The 17,500-nt window shown below is 38.9% G+C and overlaps 1 non-coding gene across 1 annotated transcript; it reads right to left on the reverse strand.

Annotated features, from left to right (window-relative positions):
* Window positions 1-6,301: 6,301 nt before the first annotated feature.
* Window positions 6,302-6,407, reverse strand: LOC140853920 (small nucleolar RNA R71). Its single transcript, XR_012137061.1, has one exon. It is a non-coding gene; the product is annotated as a small nucleolar RNA R71 (small nucleolar RNA).
* Between the last annotated feature and the right edge of the window lie 11,093 nt (window positions 6,408-17,500).

Consider the following 17,500-nt stretch of genomic DNA (forward strand, 5'->3'; position numbering starts at 1 on the left):
TTAAATCAAATTTAATCTGATTAAATTAGATTTTTAATTGGGTTAAGACCTATTTTAATTGGGTTGATCTAATTTTGATTTGATTTGGTTTGGAAAACCAAATTAAAACAAGTCATAAGACAGAATCCAAGTAAGACTAGGATTCCACCTTGCACCACATAATCCTTCTCCACGCCCTCTCTCTTATTCAACGCCAATCTCCACTTATTTTGTGCGACAAAAGCCCTCTCCCAGATCTCTCCCACATTCACAAAAGGTCTCCTCTCTTCTTTCTTACATGGAAGGTGGTTTGGATCAAATCTAAAAGGAATAAGTTTGGATTTCGAATTCTATGAGATAGAGTTTTAGAAATCCAAAACTCTTTCAATTTTGCACCAAATTTATCCAAACTTTTTTTGGAATTTTTATGGCTTTTAGGGTATACATTGTACACCCTTTTTTGGTGATCCATGCATAAAAATATGAAGGAGATGCTCAAGAGTTGGGCATCCCTTAACTTGCCATGTTTGGATAAGCCTTGACTAGGTGTTTGACCTAGATAAAGACTCTATCATATCTCTCTATATAAGATGAGTTTCTTTATGAAATTTTAGAAGAAGTTATAGATTTGAGAGGCCTTTGTTCCAACCAAAAATCAAAGAGAAATACCTTTGGGTCGTGGAGATATAAAAGATGCAAGTTTGGGTGTCTAGAGAGAAAAACGTGAAGAAGAAGAGGGTCTTCTTCTAGGGTTTTTGTTTTCATATCTTTCCTCCCTCCATCTTGAGTTTTCTGAGAGTGTCTCAAATCTGAAACTCCTCCTTCTACTTTCCATATTTGAAAGAGTCCAAATCAAGAAGAAGGAGGCACCTGATCAACCATCAAAGAAGGATCAGCGCAGTACTAGCATACTGTGCTGATTTTCTGAAGCAGGACTTCTGATCGAGATTCGTGGGCTTGTGTGGACGACTCCTAGAGGCCGGATGCACGTGCGGCTTGCAACATCATCCTCAAGCCCAGATCAACAAGGTTAGAACGTCTAACTTGCAAGGTAATAGATCTGATCTATTGTTTAATACATACATTAGATGTAGTATAGAAACATGTTGATATGATCAACATGTAGTTCATGCTATATTTATATATTTTAATTTTTTATTTAATACTATATAATAATTATATAATAGGATCTTAGATCTAAGGATTTTCTAATTTTAAAAAATAAATTTTGATTTATTTTAGTCTTCCGCTGTATGATCTTGAAAAAGTTTCAAGATCTAACCCTGAAACCCTAGATAAGGTTCCTACAATTGGTATCAGAGCCTAGGTTCTTTATTACATGATTATTTATACATGCTTAGATTATTTTTTAGATTAGATCTAATTTATAATCTGATTATTAAATCTGAAATTAAAATTTTAGATCAATCACAAACTGCAAGGTTGTCTTGCTGTAAGGTTTACCCCTTACAGTGCAAAGGTTGTCCTAGTTTGTGTAGATCTATCTTTAATCATAAATTTGTTAGATATGATCTAGATTAAATTGATGATTTATTAGATTTAAAAGATATTTAAATCTAAAATAAAATCTCTTTGTTAATAATTTTTGTGCAAAGAAATTGTTTAAAGTTGAAATTATTTCAATTACATGAACCTGTTTAGATTAGATCTAAAGTAGTTTCATGTTTATTTCACTTGCATCTTGATTATGAATCAAACATGCAATATGGTTGGTAGAATCATATTGTAAAATTATTTTACAAATATAAAAATTATTTTTTAAAAAGCCAAACCCAACCCTCAGCCCAAAACTTAATTAAGAATTAAGAAGTTGTTTGAATAGGTTCTAGGATTGTGAATTGAAGAACCTAAGACACAAACCATAACACATTGGGTTAATGGGTTAGCAGGAATTAGGTCCATTAATTGGGTTAGACCTATGGTTAGATTGAAGATGGACTTAATTAGAGAATTGACTAAATCTAATCAATTGTTGTCTTAGATTAGGTCAAGGATTCTCTAGATCAATTACAATAGTTGTAGTTGGTCAAGTCCATGTCTTTAACGAGAACCAAATGGACTTGATTCTTGGCTAAGCGGTCTAGCATGAACTGTTAGGTTGATCTAATCGAAACTAATTAAACCAATTGGTGTCTAAGGTAAACCAGACCGTGGTTTTTAATTGGGAGCCCGCTTACCTGGCCATTTCTGATGGTGTCTAAGGCAAGATTTGGCAGACCCTCCCACTGATCGAACTTACCTGGCCTCTTGGTGAAATTATGTTTTGATCGGATCACTTGACTATTCGAGCTGACCCATGTCAGCTAGGTAAATTAGTGTGACTGATTTAGGTGCTCCTAGACCAGCCCTGGTCTCCCTTAAGCTAACTTGGTGAAGCCAGTGGGAAGATCATGATAAGCTGGTTCATCTGACTTCATCCTCTATATTATTTAAATCCTCTAAAATTATTAGGTCCTTAAAATGATAAAGTTATGGAGATAACTGAATCATAGCCTCCCATTAAGGTGTTTGATAATGAGTCCATTAACTCAATAATCATTGCAGACCCAAAGGCCTGGTGCTTGTTGACTAATGGAATTATCACTCATCATATGATGACTTGGAAGTGTCTCTCTAATGGTGGTTAGGTGAGCCAACCAAAGTTGGGCTTAATCATTCATTGGTTAGATACACCATGTATGATCATGTTAATGGTTGGACCTAACTGGATCCTTACAGTGGAGGCCAAAGCCTACTGATTAGGTTTCTGGGGCAAAATTAAAATTACTAGAAATTGTTTAGAGAAACAATTGGTTATGAACCTACCCCTAGATGTACATGGGTTGGCCAACCAAAGTTGGGCTTGTGTGCAGTCTAAGTGGATTCTAGTACCCGCTAAGGAATTAGGGTAATTCTTCGAATTGGAGGTAGAGGCTATCAATTCGAATAAAATAGTGGGAGAAACTTTTTTATTAAAGTCCAAATCTTTAGGTTTAATGAATCAATTACTAATTAGGTTATGGTTATCCTTTGTGCAAATATGGCCACTTCCCTATCGCTCCGATCATTGTTGGACAATGATAAGTTGGTGGGATCCAACTTCGGTAGCTGATATCGAAAGTTGAAGATAGTCCTGGAGCATGAATGGATCCTATATGTGATAATGGATCCTGCACCTGAGGAGCCAGCTGCCAATGCACGTGGAATAGTCAGAGACACTTACCAAAAGTGACTAAGTGACTAGACCATGGTGCGCTGTATCATGCTGGCTGTCATGAGCGACGAGTTCAGTCGCAGATTCGAGATGGCTCAGCCAAAGGACATGCTTCAAGTGTTGGAGGATGCCTTTGGTACACCCGATGACGTGGAGAGGCACAAGACTAGTTGTGTCATCTTCAACGCCAAAATATGGGATGGTGCCTCTGTCACTGATCATGTATTGTACATGATCGAGCTGATGGAACGATTGAGCAAGCTCGGCTTTCCCTTGCATGAGCAGCTTGGGAAAGATGCAATACTGAACTCGTTGCCCAAGTCTTATCTCCCATTCTTCACTCATTATAGAATGACAAAGCCTGAAGAGAACTACCACGGGTTACTGGGGTTGCTTCAGAACTTTGAGAAGGATCACCAACTTCACAAGGAGTCGGTGAACTTAGTGGGAGGTTCGTCTTCTGGTTCTCGACCTTTTGAGAAAGGGAAGAAGAATAAGAAGAAGAAAGTCAAGAAGGTGCAAGTTCAGGCTGGGACATTTGTGCAGAGCCAGACCAAAAAGATCAAGCCTGATAAGAGTCTATTCTACTGGCAAGCACCCTAGATTAGATAGTGTGTCAGATATCTACTTATGGCACTGTAGGCTAGGTCAATGATAAACACATAATTTAAGTCATTTAAAGCAAAAAATTATATTTAATTTATTTTATTTATTAAGAATTTGATGTTTCTTTTTGTGTTTTACAGGAAAGATGATCGTCGATACAAAGAAGTCAAGTCATAGATCAAAAAGACTCAAGTTTGAAGAAATTTAGATTTAAAATAAAATTAAAATAAAAGAAAGACGCATCCGGTATTATAGAAAATGAAGATACTATGCAAGGAATCCAAAAGGATATAAATGTCATTGTAAAGAAACAAAAGTTTCTTTTTGGTATGTGAAAAGATTGGTTCATGTTAAATTTCCCTGGGCGCGCGTGAATGTGGGCAGCATGAGCTCGTGGGCGCACGTGAACGCGCGGACGTGGGCAGGACGCAGGCAGACGCGCACCGCAGACACAGTGGCAAGCAAATTAAAGGAAAAAAAATTTATTTGGAAATATCTCAAGTGGAAAAATTTGTATTTTTTTTTTTTAGTCCCACATCAGAAAACAATGTAAAACTCCTCCTCCCTAATATCTATAAAAAGGCTTTTGTACTCCCATTAGAGGGGGAGCCCAGAAATTCTTCTAGAGCCTTGCATAGAGGAATAGAAATGGACTACTTCATGAGCAGCTTGGCTAGCAGTCTTGAGAGTGGAGAAGAAATTTTGTAACGACACAGAGATGGTTTATTGTTCTAAACTTTTCTGTATTTCTTTATATGCAATAAAGATTATGCTTTTTATTTAAATTGTCATGAGTTCTTTATTTGCTCCCTTTCATATGCTTTTATTTATGCTTTCTTGTTAGATTAATATTAGGAACAACTTTTACTTTCTGGAGACGCACCGTGATCTACGGATACGGGGCGTGCCGAGGAAAGAAGAGTTGTTTACCTAGTACTTTCTGGAGACGCGCCGTGATCTACGGGTACGGAGCGTGCCGAGGAAAGACAGGTATTTTTCCTAAGATTAATCACATCTATTTAGTTAAAAAAGAGATACAACTCTGTTAGTGCAAATTAATTCAAAACTCTCGAGCTCTTTATTTTTTAATTATCTCAATTTTAAGATAATTTATTTTTTAAATCAAAAACAACGCTTCTTTCTTTTACCTTGCAATCTCAACTTAGCCCGAGGTCCCTGAGGATACGATCTCGACTCATCCTACCTATGTAGTGAGTAGAGTTATTTTTTTTGGTGCTATCAATGACTACGCATCAAATTTTGGCATCGTTGCCGGAGATCTTGGTATGGTTGAATTAAAAAAAAAAAAAAAAAAAGAAGCCACTGACATTTCATAATACTTAACTAAAATAGCGTAACCTCAAATATAAAAAATTCTAACCTGATTGGACACCTTGTTTCCTTGCATTGCATCTTCATAATTAATCTTAAGGGCAATAACCCATTAACCAGATAAGGTGGGGATTTGGTCACCCTTCCTTGGCCCACAAATCACTCCCTTGCATTTGCATAACCTAGACCTTAATTTAAAATCAACTAGACGTCAGCCCTAGGAATTTCGAGCTCAATAGGATAAGAAAGCTCTAGAGTTGAACCGAGTGCGGATTGGTTAATTGCTCGGTGTCTAAGGCAAGTGGTTAAAGAAAGTGGTTTTCAATTGGTTCCGTTGACTGACCTGGCCAACTTAGTTGGTGTCTAAGGAAAGCAACGAGCAGGAAACCTCCCACATCTTACGCTTACCTGGCCGAGTCAGTTAGTCAGTCTTGAGCTTGGAGTGCTCAAAAGCGGTCTTAAAAGTTAGGAGCTGTCTAGATCTAAGTTAACCTTAGGATAGAGAGTCTATGATTGTCTAAGTTGATTGCAATTAACATCTAAACATTAATTAATTTCTTCCTTTTCATAGATTTAAGATTCTTAGGTTCTTCTCTTTAGATTTTCTTCATTCTTTTCTCACTTTATTATAAAAATATATATTATAAAAAAAAAAAAAAAATTTGTGTGTGCTCTACAGTATAATTGTAAGGTGTATGCTTGGCCGTAGATCGTTACGACCAGAAATCCAACCTTTTGATCCAGAAATAGAAAGAACCCTTAGAGCCAACAGACATAAAAAGATGGACCGAAATCAGGAGAATGATCTACCCAAGCAATTGAAGGAGTACTTTACTCCTTCCACATATACCTACTCTCCTTGTATTCAAGTACCCCCTGTGGAGGCCACTCAATATGAAATTAAGTCCAGTATAATCCAAATGTTACCTTCATTTTATGGACTTAGTAATTAGGACCCTTATAAACATCTTGAAGAATTTCTTGAGATATGCTCAACTGTCAAAATTCACAACTTCTCCGATGATGCTCTTAGGTTAAAATTATTCCCTTTTTCACTTAAGGACAAAGCCAAATACTGGCTACATACTTTGGATTCCATGACTATATCAACCTGGGACCAGCTGCAAGGAGAGTTTCTCAAGAAATATTTTCCCATAGGAAAAACTAATCAAATAAGGAAAGCCATAACTAGTTTTTCCCAATTAGATGGAGAAATATTTCATGAAACATGGGAAAGATTAAAGGACCTTATTAGAAAATATCCCCACCATGCTATACCCAAGTGGCAGTTAATCTAATGTTTTTATGATGGGCTCTCTGAAAGACATCGACAAATGGTCGATGCATCATGCGGTGGGACATTCATGCTGAAAAGTGAGGATGAGGCATGGCAACTGTTTGAAATTTTAAGTAAAAATTTATTACATCATATGTCTGCCTCTATTAGAGATAAACCCATGTTAAACCCAAAAAGAGGTGGAATATATGAAGTAGGAAATGCCATAGATATCCATCAAAAGGTAGATGAACTGTCCCAAAAATTAGATCGTCTTCTAAACACTGGACAATCCCCGATTCCACCTAATCCAATCTAAGAAGTTTGTGCATTGTGTGCAAGTCCGAACCATTTTATTAGTGAATGCCCAGCCGCACCTCAATTTCCTGAGTTTGTGCACGAGCAGGTTCAGCAAGTCCAACAAGCTCGCAGACCAGAAAATGATCCATATTCGAACACTTATAACCCTGGCTGGAGAAACCATCCAAATTTTTCCTGGAGACCACAACCAGTGGTTGGTCCTGCCACACCTCGAACTCAATATCAAGACCCAACATATAGGCATGGACCATACCATCAATTTCAAAATGTTCCTCAACCGTCTACTACTGGTCACAGCTCAGCTTTTGAGGAAAAAGTCCTGAAAGCACTAGAAAGATTAGAAGTCAACACTCAGACCCTTAACTCCCACACACAATCTATTGCTAAGCTAGAGACCCAAATAGGTCAATTAGTGACTGCATTCAGTAGGAGGGAAGGAGAAAAATTACCTAGCCAACCCGAGAGCAACCCAAGAGGGCAATTTGTGATTGAGAGTTCTAATACCCCAGAAGCTTTTTCTGAATATGCCAAATCAATCATGACTCTGAGAAGTGGGAAGGTCATTGAACACACTAGTAAAACCAATGAGACCGACCCTAAACCTCTAACCGAATCCACATCACCTAAGAACAAGGAGGACCTGAAAATAGAGAAGGAACCAACTACACCGGAATCATCTTACTTGCCTAAAGCCCCATTTCCGGATGCCCTGAAAGCCCCTATTCCTGCAGATAAGAAGGGAGGAAAACTCGATGAGATGTTGGAATTGTTTAAGTAAGTCCAAATTAATCTTTCCCTTCTAGACGCAATCAAACAGGTCCCTGCTTATGCCAAATTTTTGAAGGATTTGTGCACCCAAAAACGTAAATCTAGATCACAAATCCCAAAAAAAGTACATCTCACTGAACAGGCTAGTTCTGTCTTCCAGCCTGCCACTCCTCCAAAGCTTAAGGACCCAGGAGCCCCCATCATTTCCTGTGTTATAGAAGATTATCATATTGAAAAAGCTTTTCTGGATTTAGGGGCAAGTGTGAATCTTTTACCTAGTTCGGTGTATGAACTTTTTGGATTTGGAGAACTGAAACCCACATCAGTCACACTGCAGTTAGCCGACAGATCAATTAAGGAACCACGTGGAATGCTTGAGGATGTCTTGGTCAAGGTAGATGAGTTTTACTTTCCAGTTGATTTTTTGGTTCTCGATATGGAATTAAGTGGCAACCCCAGACAAATTCCCATTATCTTAGGACGACCCTTCCTAGCTACGGCAAATGCATGCATTAATTGTAGGACAGGAGTCATGGACGTATCGTTTGGGAATAAGAAACTAAGACTGAATGTGTTTGGTGCTTCCCAAGGATCATCAATGGATAGTTGCTTCGAAGTAGATACACTAGAAGATATTATAGAAGATGCAACACCCATAATTCTAGCACCAGACCCCTTAGATACTTGCTTGGCTCACTTTGGAGTGTGTGACTTTGAGGAATATATGAAAGAAGTTAACATCTTGTTAGATACACCACATGATAAAACCACTCCTCCATGGACAATCAAGTATGAGCCATTGCCCACATTAGCTAGTACACCAATAGTCCCATCTTTAGAATCACCACCTACGTTAGAATTGAAACCTCTTCCTGCTACGCTTAAGTATGTATTTCTAGGACTCAATGACACCCTCCCGGCAATCATTGCATCTGACTTGACCCCTAATCAGGAAGCACAATTGGTTGGTATTCTGAAGGAACATAAAGAGGCTATCGGTTGGTCCATTGCCGATTTAAAAGGAATTGACCCCTCCATTTGCATGCACCATATTCATTTTGAGGAAAATGCCAAACCCCATCGAGATATGCAGAGGAGATTGAACCCAAACATGCGTGAAGTAGTAAAGAAAGAGGTGGTAAAGTGGTTAGATGCTGGAATCATCTACCCCATATCCGATAGTAAATGGGTCAGTCCCACTCAAGTAGTACCTAAGAAATCTGGTATTACTGTGGTGGAGAACGAAGAAGGTGAACTACTTCCAACTCGCATATCATCTGGATGGCGAGTATGCATAGATTATAGAAAACTGAATGCCATTACTAGGAAGGATCATTTTCCATTGCCCTTCATCGATCAAATCCTAGAACGGTTAGCAGGACAAAGTTTTTACTATTTTCTTGATGGTTATTCAGGGTACAATCAAGTACCTGTATTTTCGAATGATCAAGAAAAGACTACCTTCACCTGCCCCTATGGCACCTTCGCTTTTCGGCGTATGCCATTCGGGCTTTGCAATGCACCTGCTACATTTCAACGGTGCATACTGGCCATTTTTTCGGATATGGTGGACAAATGTCTTGAAGTTTTTATGGATGATTTTTCTGTGTTTGGAACCACCTTTGAGGATTGTCTCCATAATCTTTCCAAAGTTCTTAAATGGTGTATGGAGACAAATCTTGTCCTAAGTTGGGAAAAGAGCCATTTCATGGTGCGGAAAGGAATTGTATTAGGATATATTATTTCTAAAAAAGGGATCGAGGTAGATAAAGCCAAAGTTGAGGTCATTTCAAAACTACCACCCCCTACTTCGGTCCGACAAATACGATCTTTCTTAGGTCATGTCGGATTTTATAGACGCTTCATCAAAGACTTTAGCAAGATTTCAAGACCCTTGTGCAATCTGTTGGCCAAGGATACACCTTTTGTCTTTGATGAAGACTGTTTGAAAGCGTTCAACACATTACGAACAGCCCTGACAACAGCACCCATAATAAAACCCCCTGACTGGTCCATTCCATTTGAGATTATGTGTGATGCCTCTGACTTTGCAATAGGTGCCGTCTTAGGCCAAAAAATCAATAAGGAGCCACATGTGATCTATTATGCTAGCAAGACTCTTTTCGATGCCCAATTAAACTACACCACAACAGAAAAAGAGCTACTAGCAGTAGTGTTTGCCCTTGAAAAATTTTGCTCATATCTGTTAGGGTCTAAGGTTCTAGTTTACTCTGATCATGTGGCTTTGAAACATCTCCTCTCGAAGAAAGATACTAAACCGCGTTTGATCAGATGGATCCTTCTTTTACAAGAATTTGATCTGGAAATCCGAGATAAGAAGGGTTCTGAGAATGTGATAGCTGATCACATCTCCAGGATCTTAGTTGAACACACGATAGGCATAGATGAGGTCAAAGAAAAATTTTCTGACGAACAACTTTTCGCAATCTCCTCTAGCCGTCCTCCATGGTTTGCCCATATTGTCAATTACTTGTCAACAGGACAAGTACCTTCTCACTGGACAAAACAAGAAAAGGATCGATTTTTCTCGCAAATTAAACATTATTTCTGGGAAGAACCTGAACTATTCAAATATTATCCTGATCAAGTTATTCGTCGTTGTGTCTCCGAGAGTGAATTTCAAAGCATTCTCACTTTTTGCCATTCTTCGACATGTGGGGGACATTTTAGTGGAAGAAAAACTGCAGCAAAAGTACTGCAGAGTGGGTTTTATTGGCCAACGCTTTTCAAGGATGCACATGAATTTGGCCGAAGTTGTCTGCGATGTCAGCAAACAGGAAATTTATCCAAGAAGGATATGATGCCGCTGACCCCCATTTTAGTAGTAGAAATCTTCGATGTTTGGGGGATTGATTTCATGGGACCTTTTTCAGCCTCATTTGGATTTGAATATATTCTGGTGGCAGTTGATTACGTATCAAAATGGGTGGAGGCAGTAGCTACACAGACTAATGATAATAAAATTATAATTAGTTTTATCCAACGAAACATCATTAGTCGATTTGGCTTCCCAAGGGTGATCATTAGTGATGGGGGGACTCATTTTATGAATAAACATTTTGAAGCACTTATGAAAAAATATAATATTTCACACAAAGTGGCCACACCATATCACCCCCAAACTAATGGTCAGGTAGAGGTGTCAAATAGGGAGATTAAACATATCCTAGAAAAGACGGTTAGGCCCGATAGAAAGGATTGGTCTCTTCGCTTAGACGATGCATTATGGGCTTACCGTACTGCTTTTAAAATACCCATAGGAATGTCTCTCTATCGACTTGTATTCGGAAAAGCTTGTCATTTGCCGGTGGAATTGGAACATCGTGCATTTTGAGCCATAAGACAATTTAACTTTGATATGAAAAATACAGGTTCCAATAGGAGACTCCAATTAAATGAACTTGAAGAGCTACGCAATGAAGCGTATGAGAGTGTCAAAATTTATAAGGCTCAAACTAAAGCATATCATGATAAATTTATTGCACGAAAAATGTTCGAGCCCAATCAAAAAGTTTGGCTCTTCAATTCTAGGTTGCGTCTGTTTCCTGGAAAACTTCGCTCACGTTGGGACGGACCTTTCATTGTAACTCAGGTATTTCCTCATGGAGCTATAGAACTCAAAAATCCTAAACAGGGGAACACTTTTAAAGTGAACGGTCAGCGATTGAAACCTTACATAGATAGAATTAGTGATGGAGAATTAATTGAATCTGTTGATTTAGTGGATCCAAAACTGCCATAATACTCAATTCAGTCTGGCTGAAGACGTAAAACTTAGCGCTTGTTGGGAGGCAACCCAACGATTTCATATTTTTTACTTTACCGCAGCTGCAGAAATTTAGAACTAGAGCCTATTAATCAATGAAGCTATCTTCAACTTCTGAAGTAAAATTATCCCAGGTGCACTCTCTCCTTTTATTTTCTTTGCTTTCTTACTCCATTGAGGAAAATGTAGATTAAGTTGGGGGGGGGAAATTAATCAAATCCTCGAGTATGGTCAGAAATAATTAGTTTTGTGTATTCAAATTTTATTTTGATTAAGAGTCAATTAGGCATCCTAATAAATGAATGATTAACGGTCAAGATAATTTTAGAGATACTGAGGAATAAATTATTAAGAAAACCCAATGAATGGTAGGGTTTGAACTAGACCAAATTTTAGGAGTGATTCTACAACCCTCTTCTTACTGATCTCAATAAAGAATCTGCTTCATGAGAAATTGGGTGGAAAGATCGAGGTATGCAAAAATTCTCCTTAAAAAAAAAAAAAAAAAAAGAGAGAAAAACAACATTGGTCTCCTACTGAGTAATCGGGCCCTTTCGCCTAAGTAAGCGTTGTGGTTCACGTAAAAAGGTAGGCAATGTTATATATATATAAAGAAAAAAAAAAAGGGAACTAAATTGCAAGAAGATAATAAACCTCTTTCCCATTAAGTTAGAGGATTTAAAGAGTAAAGTGGGGAGTTGGTGAAAGAAAAGCTCTGAAATTTCTTTAGTTAATACTCAGCCACTAATTGGGTCAAATTGATAATCCAATAAAATATCTCTTTAATGGTCTGACCAAGTATCATCTACCTTTTGGGATGCCTAAACTAATTTTTGATTCAAAACTGAATCGGTACACAATGCTGATATATCTATTTTACTCGAGGATGAGCAAATTTCAAGTTGGGAGGTGTGATAAACACATAATTTAAGTCATTTAAAGCAGAAAATTATATTTAATTTATTTTATTTATTAAGAATTTGATATTTTTTTTTGTGTTTTACAGGAAAGATGATCGCCGATACAAAGAAGTCAAGTCATAGATCAAAAAGACTCAAGTTTGAAGAAATTTAGATTTAAAATAAAATTAAAATAAAAGAAAGATGCATCCGGTATTATAGAAAATGAAGATACTATGCAAGGAATCCAAAAGGATATAAATATCATTGTAAAGAAACAAAAGTTTCTTTTTGGTATGTGAAAAGATTGGTTCACGTTAAATTTTCCTGGGCGCGCGTGAATGTGGGCAGCATGAGCTCGTGGGCGCGCGTGAACGCGCGGATGCGGGCAGGATGCGGGATGCGTGAGGCAGGATGCGGCATGAGCTCGTGGGTGCGTGGGTGAGCGTGGATGCGGGCGGGACGGACGCAGGCAGGCACGCACCGCAGACATAGTGGCGAGCAAATTAAAGGAAAAAATTTTTATTTGGAAATATCTCAAGTGAAAAAATTTGTAATTTTTTTTTTTTAGTCCCACATCGAAAAACCATGTAAAACTCCTCCCCCCTAATATCTATAAAAAGGCTTTTGTACTCCCATTAGAGGGGGAGCCCAGAAATTCTTCTAGAGCCTTACATAGAGGAATAGAAAGGGACTACTTCATGAACAGCTAGGCTAGCAGTCTCGGGAGTGGAGAAGAAATTTTGTAATGACACAGAGATGGTTTATTATTCTAAACTTTCCTGTATTTCTTTATATGCAATAAAGATTATGCTTTTTATTTAAATTATCATGAGTTCTTTATTTGCTCCCTTTCATATGTTTTTATTTATACTTTCTTGTTAGATTAATATTAGGAACAACTTTTACTTTCCGGAGATGCACCGTGATCTACGGATACGGGGCGTACCGAGGAAAGAAGAGTTGTTTACCTAGTACTTTCCGGAGACGTGCCGTGATCTACGGGTACGGAGCGTGCCGAGGAAAGACAGGTATTTTTTCTAAGATTAATCACATCTATTTAGTTAAAAAAGAGATACAACTCTGCTAGTGCAAATTAATTCAAAACTCTCGAGCTCTTTATTTTTTAATTACCTCAATTTTAAGATAATTTATTTTTTAAATCAAAAACAATGCTTCTTTCTTTTACCTTGCAATCTCAACTTAGCCCAAGGTCCCTGAGGATACGATCTCGACTCATCCTACCTACGTAGTGAGTAGAGTTATTTTTTTGGTGCTATCAACGACTATGCATCAGTCATATAAACAAGAACAGAATAAACAGGTTGACTCAAGAGGAAATCCTCGAAGTCAGTGATTGTGAATCACTTCCAACCTGTGAGTCCTGTCTTTTTGGTAAAATGACCAAGTCACCTTTTACTGGAAAAGGTGAGAGAGCTACTGAGCTCTTGGGCCTAATACATACTGATGTATGCGGGTCCATGAGCACCAGTGCTAGAGGTGGATATTTCTACTTCATTACTTTCACGGATGACCTATCCCGATATGGATATATCTATCTGATGAAACATAAGTCGGATTCATTTGAAATGTTCAAACGATTCTGAAGTGAAGTAGAAAAATAAACTGGGAAGAGTATTAAAACTCTTCAATCTGATCGAGGAGGAGAATACCTTTCTAGTGAATTTCTCATATATCTAGGAGAGAATGGGATTCTCTCTCAATGGACTCCTCCAAGAACACCACAGCATAATGGTGTGTCTGAAAGGAGGAATCGGACTCTGTTAGACATGGTCTGATCCATGATGGGTTTTGCTAGCTTGCCGATATCCTTCTGGGGATATGCACTCGAATCGGCCTATTATCTGTTAAATAGGGTTCCAAGTAAGTCTGTAATTAAGACTCCATATGAGATATGGACGGGACGTAAGCCAGCACTTTCACATCTTAGGGTCTGAGGGTGCCCGGCCTATGTCAAACGATTAGTCACAGACAAACTTGGACCTAGGTCTGACAAATGCTCATTCATAGGGTACCCCAAAGAGACAAAAGGATATTTTTTCTACCATGCTGATGAACAAAAGGTGTTCGTCAGCCTTAAGGCAATCTTTTAAGAAAAGGAGTTCCTTGGTGAAGGAACCGTTACCTCTAAGATTGAACTTGATGAAGTTCAACAGGTAGAAGGACCGACACCAATAGCTGAACTTGAGTCTGATATGATTAGATCATATTCGGAGTCCAATGTACCTACACCATTAAGGCAATCCGGTAGAGTACCGCGTCAGCCGGACAGATACTACGGTTTCTTGGTCCGGGACGGTGATCCCATCGAACTTGATGAGAATAATGAGGATCCGATCACCTATATGGATGCAATGCAGAGACCTGATTCTGAGAAATGGCTTGAAGCCATGAAATCCGAAATGGAGTCCATGAAGGTCAACGATGTATGGACATTGGTTGACCCACCTGAAGGGGTTAAACCCATTGGGTGTAAATGGGTCTTCAAAAGGAAGAGGGGCGCAGACGGAAAGGTGGAGACCTATAAAGCCCGTCTGGTTGCCAAGGGGTATCGTCAACATTATGGTATTGACTATGATGAGATATTTTCTCCTGTGGCAATGCTCAAATCTATTCGGATAATGCTTGCAATAGCTGTCCATCTGGATTATTAGATCTGGCAGATGGATGTAAAGACAGCTTTTCTGAATGGAGAGCTGACCGAAGAGGTGTATATGATACAACCTGAGGGGTTTACATCCACAGATGAGTCCAAGGTGTGCAAGCTTCAGAGACCCATTTATGGATTGAAGCGAGATTCTCGGAGTTGGAACATGCATTTTGATAAGGTGATCAAAACGTATGGCTTCATTAAGAATGGAGAAGAGCCCTGCATCTATAAATGGACAAATAGTCCAGTTGTGGTATTCCTTGTCTTGTACGTGGATGACATTCTCTTAATCGGGAATGACATCCCCGCACCATAGGGAATAAAAGTTTGGTTGTCATCACAGTTCTCCATGAAGGACTTGGGTGAAGCATCCTACATCCTAGGGATGAAGATCTATAGGGATAGATCTAAAAGGATGCTTGGGTTATCCCAGTCCATGTACATAAACACTGTACTGAAGAGGTTCAGCATGGAGAATTCCAAGAAGGGCTATCTACCGATAGGCCATGGAATTTCTCTCTCTAAGAAGGATTGTCCGACAACTCCTGAAGAGAGAGAGCGTATGAGTAGAGTCCCATATACTTCAGCCGTGGGATTTATTATGTACGCCATGACATGTACAAGATCAGATGTGACATACTCACTAGGAGTAGTGAGTAGATACCAATCTGATCCTGGAGAAAATCACTGGAAAGTGGTTAAAGCCATCCTTAAGTATTTGAGAAATACTAAGGACCAATGGTTGGTTTATGGCAAGTCAGATCTGAAACTTGTGGGGTTCACAGACTCCAGCTTCCAATCTGACCATGATGACAGCAGGAGCGTGTCGGGTTATATCTTTACTCTGAATGGTGGAGCCATCTGCTGGAAGAGTTCCAAGCAGCATACTGTGGCAGACTCTATTTGTGAAGCGGAGTACATCGTAGCACAGATGCCGTGAAGGAAGCTGTGTGGCTGAGGAAATTCATCAACGAGCTCGGAGTAGCACCCTCCCTCGATGGTCTGGTCCTGCTCTATTGCGACAGCACGGGTGCCATAGCTCAGGCGAAGGAACCCAAAGCACATCAATGGATGAAGCACATCTTGCGCCGCTTCCACTTGGTCCGGGAGATCGTGGATCGAGGTGACGTCGACCTACAGAAGATCGACGGAAAGGAGAACCTAGCCAACCCCTTCACTAAAGCCCTGACAATAAAGGAGTTCGACAACCACAAGTCGAAGATGGGTATTAGATACTGTGCCGAGTGGCTTTAGGACAAGTGGGAGTTGTTGGAAAATGTGTCCCAAAAAGCCAATCGTCAAGCTGTTGATGGTTGAGCAACCAAGTTTTGTAATTGATTTGTTAATAAATAAAATATATTTGGTATTTTCATCATAAGCTTTCATCTTCTAATGAACTCCGTTGTTATGATGAAGTCCTTAGGACTATTTAGATTCAATAAAGAGAGGATTTATCGATTAGTCCTTAAAACTGTTCACGACCAATGATAGGCTGTTAATAAGGACGACAGCTTCTATCCAGCATAGGTCGCTGTAGGCCATATGGGTTGGTTGTCCTCTTAACCAAAGAGTGTGGAGACACTGGTATGGCATACAAGTGAGATGTAAGGGTACATCATCATTGAACGTGACCAACTCCAGAGCATTCTGCTGTCGAGAATGTCTCTGATGGGATATAGGTATAAGTGTCCCTTAGACTTGAGATCGCCTCAGTGACTTGCAAGCAACTCACTGTGCTTTGGTACTGGACTAACTGAATTTCTAATTCAGGGATGGAAGGCTTCTGGGCACAGTCAAGTACTTGCGAAGTCAGAGTGTGATCGAGATGGGATTGACCACTCCAAGAGTTGGAGAAGAATGAGTCACTGTATTTCAATTTAGCAAAACCTTGGCTAGGGTAATCCATCAGATGGATTTCATATTTTGAAATACAATGTGGACAACCTGATCAGAGTTGACAGTTAAACTCTGGGATGTCCTATGATCATTTTGGTCAAGGGGATGAATTATATGAAAACTATATCCGCATGGGTTCTAAGGATGTTGTTCTACACATTCGACCTATCCGGTCGTCGGGTATCATTGCTAGATGGTCACTTCGATTGGTATAGGAATTTATTCCTATGCTATCGGCTTAGATTCGGATCTATGAGGTCACACACATTAGAGTTCATGATCCGATCAGATGGTTGATCAACGATTAAGAATCATTCTAGGGTTAAATGATCAATACGATTGACATTTAACCCAGTGCAAGTGTTGCAGGAGGATCTATTAGCAATTCGATTGCTGATTGGCTTAATTTGATTAAGCCAATGGGCTGAGATTAAGTTTAATTAAATATAATTTAATTAGATTTGGTTTGGGCTTGATTGGATCAAGTCCAATTGGTTTATTGGATAAGCCAAGTGCAAGGAAAAACTAGTCCTAGTTCAACTAGGACTTGGGTCAATCTAATTTCTAATTTGATTAGAAAATTAAATCAGATTTAAATCTAATTTAATCTGATTAAATTAGGTTCTTAATTGGGTTAAGACCTATTTTAATTGGGTTGATCTAATTTTGATTTGATTTGGTTTGGGAAACCAAATTAAAACAAGTCATAAGACAGAATCCTAGTAAGACTAGGATTCCACCTTGCGCCACA

This window comes from Elaeis guineensis, chromosome 14 (assembly GCF_000442705.2).
Source record: "Elaeis guineensis isolate ETL-2024a chromosome 14, EG11, whole genome shotgun sequence".
Classification (NCBI taxonomy): Eukaryota; Viridiplantae; Streptophyta; class Magnoliopsida; order Arecales; family Arecaceae; genus Elaeis; species Elaeis guineensis.